The following is a 4,302-nucleotide window of genomic DNA, read 5'->3' as shown; positions in this document are numbered from 1 at the left end:
GTTGGTTTTGCCACTGAAGCTGCTGGGCACCCCACTAATTTTGTACCACTGGGGGGTGCCAGCAAGTCCAGCCTGTGGTGCAGCCTAGCAGCGGTCGCTGTACACTGTTCTTGACTTTGGGACCCCGGGAGGTGGGGTGCAGGCAATGCCCTGCCACGGTGCCAGGGTGGTCAAGGGACTTGTAAAGATGGAGATTGTAAGGTTTGAAATCCCAGCACGCAGCAGTGGATCTCTGAGACCAGCCTGGCCTACAGAGTGACTTCCAGGATTGCCAAGGCTGTGCAGAGAAACCTGTCTCTTTTTTTAATATTTATTTATTTATTATGTATACAATTGTCTGTCTGTGTGTATGCCTGCAGGCCAGAAGAGGCCAGACCTCATTACAGATGGTTGTGAGCCACCATGTGGTTGCCGGGAATTGAACTCAGGACCTTTGGAAGAGCAGGCAATGCTCTTAACGGCTGAGCCATCTCTCCAGCCCCGAGAAACCTGTCTTAAACACCAAAAAAGAACAAGGAAAAAGTGCAAGAAGATAGTCTTGAATTAGCAAAATGTCCACTAGAGGGCAGCCTCTGACAAGTCTGGGGTCAGGTCAGACTGCCTGGGTGGCAGGGGCAGAGGCCTGGCGGGTGCTTCAGAGCAAGCCCTATTACTCTTCAGTCCAGCCTGAAGAAACCAGGGGTGAAAGATGTCTGACCAGAATTCTGGCGAGAAGCAACCAGTCTTTCACAGCTTTGATTTTATCTTTCTTTGAATGTGTCTTCACAGGATTAATGCCTGTTTTGTCTCACTTCCTGTCTTAAATGGTTATTTCTGCCAGAATTATCACTTATTCACCACGTAACCCAGGGTTGCCCCAGCCCTCAGGGATCTGTGTTTATAGGGATGCACCCCCACACCTACCTGGCCTACTAGCAGCAAACGCTCAGAACCTCGGCTGTCTCACCCCACTTTGCTCTTCTCTGTGCTGGGGGGAGTCTTCGTCTATATTGTCCCTTTGCAGATCATGTTCAGTCTCTGCAGTTTTTTTTTTTTTTTTAAGATTTATTTATTATGTACACCTGCAGGCCAGAAGAGGGCGCCAGATCTCATTACAGATGGTTGTGAGCCACCATGTGATTGCTGGGAATTGAACTCAGGACCTCTGGAAGAGCAGCTGGTGCTCTTAACCTCTGAACCATCTCTCCAGCCCTGCCCCTGCAGTTTTTTCATCACATAAATGAGCAAATTTGGGGCCAAGCAGATAGTTCAGTCAGTAAAAATGCTTTTTCTGTTATCATGAGGATCTGATTTCAGATTCCCAGAACCCATGTGAAAAACATGGCATGGTGGTCTCATGTAATCCCAGCCAGCGCTGGGGCGGCAGAGGCTTGAGGCTGTGGGGGCATCTGGGCCAGCTAGGCTTGCTGGATTAGCCGGCTCCCTTGGGCTTGGGTTGCAGGAGCGCTCATCACTCTGCTTCCTGATTGACGGTGCCGTTGTGACCGCTGCTTTGCCTTTCCTGCTGTGGTGGGCTGCATCTTCTCAGGGGGTGAGGCAGGAGGAGCACTTCTTCCATGGTGGGCTGTTTTTTTTTTTTTAACCTTTCCTTGTTTTTCTGAGGCACTTTGTGTCAGTACTTAGAAAAGCAATGGACACATTCATAGGTATTTTCCGACCTGTAATCTACTCATTTGGCCGCATCACTCTGTGGTGGTTGGAGAAAGAATGGCCCATGGGCTCAGCTGAGTAGCTGAAGGTGTGGCCTTGGAGGGTGTGTGTCCCTCTCCCGGTCCTGCCTGTGGATCATGATATAAAACTCTCAGCTACTCTTCCAGCACCGTGTCTGCCTGCACGACATCGTGGCAATAATTGCCTCTCATCCCTTGAAACTAAGCAAGCCCCCAGTTAATGGTGTTCTTTTATTTATGAGTTGCCTTGGTCATGGTGTCTCTTCACAGCAATGGAAAGGTGCCTGAGACACTCGGGAATTCCTGACTTAACCCACGAAGTTCACTGAAATGTCACCATAGTCACAGTATCCTATGCCTGGCACTGTTAGTAGTGGAAAACTTCAGCAGAGTGGGGGAGAGGAGGGAGCGAGCGAGCGACTTGGGTTGTACAGGAATCAAAGTCTGTGTCACTGTGTCAGGATCCCCGGCAGGTGCAGAGGCAGCGGGTGAACACCAGGGCACTGTGGTTGGCATCGTGAGTGGCACGGGCCCCAAACCCCTGTGAGGAGAGCCACACTTCTGCTCCCTGGTGTTTTTTCTTTTCTCTTGATGCTGATTAATTCCCTAAATCGCTATGTTGTAGACTATATTAGGCAGGGACATCCCCGTCTCCTGCTGTCCTTTGACTCCTAGGTTTGCTTAAATGGAAGTGAGAAAACAGACGACTGGGGAACGAGGGCTGGAGAGATCGCTTAGTGGGCAAAGGCACGCGTCACCAGTCTTGATAGAAGTTCAGTCTCTTGTGCCCACACTGGGGACAAGTTGTCATCTGCCTTCACGTGTGCACCTAGCACCTGTGTCAAATTCCTAGCAGATGTATCAGCTGTACAAAATAAGACAATGATCGACGTTAGCTCACTATCTTAGTACTTTAAATAATAAACACGCGTCTTCAGATTAACGACTTTAGTACACACGTCAGTGGCAGTGAGTCCACCGTGTCTCTGTGTGACCATTCCCACTGTCTGCTCCCAGAACTTCTTCACCTTGTAAAACTGAACTCTCTACCCATTAAACAGAAACCTCTCGATTCTGTCTCCCACCAGCACCTGATAGCCTCAGGTAGCCCTTGTGTGAACCTCCTATTTATTGTTAAGGCTGAGTAATAATAGCATTAACACCCACGTGTTTCTCTTTTTAAAATGACTGTCTTTAGTGTTTGCCTCCCTGTCTGTGTGTGTGTGTGTGTACCATGTGCCTGCAATGCCAGTGGAGGCCAGAAGATGGCGTTAGATTCTCTGGAACCAGAATTGCAGGCCGTTGTGAGCTGCCCTTCATGAGTGCTGGGAACTGAACTCAGGTCTTTTGCAAGAGCAGGCAATGCTCTTAACCGCTGAGCCATCTCTCCAGCCCCCCAGGTGTTTCTTGATCCAATCAAGCTGATAATTGCTATTTACTATGGCCACTCTGGGCCACTACCACATGGGTCACCATATCTTTCCTTCCATGTTTTCTTCTAAAGACTTCATAATCTTATTTCATTTGTCTATCTGTCTCTCTGTCAAGACAGGGTTCTTCTGTGTGACAGTCCTGGCTGTCTGGGAACTCACTATGTAGGCCAGGTCGGCCTTGAACTCACAGAGATTCCCCTACGACTTTATAGTTTTACTTTTCTAGGACTTTGATCCATTTTGAATTAGTTTGTAAAAACACAGCATAGTCAAGCATTGTGACACTTGTCTTTAGTCCCAGCACTCAGGAAGCAGATGCAGGTTTGCACTCTTATGAGTTTGACGCCAGTCTGGTCTACATAGTGAGCTTTAGCACAGCCAGGGCTACAAGAGACCCTTTCTCAAAAACCAGAAGAAATAAAAACAGCATCAGGGTTCAGTGCTATCTTTCATGTGTAAATCCCTGGCTTTGCAGACTGCTGGCTGGTCTGAGCAGTCATGTATGTCAGAGTGTATTATTATGTGTGTCTGCGTGTGTGCACGTGCTTCCCCCCGCAGGTGCATGTGTCTGAGTGTATGAGTTTGTGTGCACGTGCTTCCCCCCGCAGGTGCATGTGTCTGAGTGTATGAGTGTGTGTGTGTGTGTGTGTGTGTGTGTGTGTGCACGTGCTTCCCCCCGCAGGTGCATGTGTCTGAGTATGTGTGTGTGTGTGCATGTGCTTCCCCCCACAGGCGCATGTGTCTGAGTGTATGAGTGTGTGTGTGTGTGTACACGTGCTTCCTCCTGCAGGTGCATGTGGGAGCTAACCGTTGGTGTCAGGCTGTCTTTCTCAGTCACTTTTCTACCTTGTTTCTTTTTTATTCTCTAAAAAAAGATTATTTTAGGTGTTTCGCCTGCATGTATGCCTCTGTGAGGGTGTTGGATCCTCTGGAACTAGAGTTACAGACAGTTGTGAGCTGCCTTGTGGGTGCTGGGAATTGAACCTGGGTCCTTTGGAAGAGCAGCCAGTGCTCTTAACCACTGAGCCATCTCTCCAGTTCCCTTTTTTAAAATTCTTAATTATTAAATAAGTCTGAGCATGGTGGCACACCCTTTAGTTCTAACGCTTGGAAAACAGAGGCTGTGACTATGAGTTCAAGGCTATCTTGGTCTGTGTATTGAGTTCCAGGTTAGCCAAGGCTACATAGTGAGACTGTTT

Source organism: Microtus ochrogaster, unplaced genomic scaffold (genome assembly GCF_000317375.1).
Source record: "Microtus ochrogaster isolate Prairie Vole_2 unplaced genomic scaffold, MicOch1.0 UNK87, whole genome shotgun sequence".
NCBI classification, from domain to species: domain Eukaryota; kingdom Metazoa; phylum Chordata; class Mammalia; order Rodentia; family Cricetidae; genus Microtus; species Microtus ochrogaster.
The sequence above is the reverse complement of the archived record's forward strand: the minus strand, read 5'-3'. Positions refer to the sequence as shown.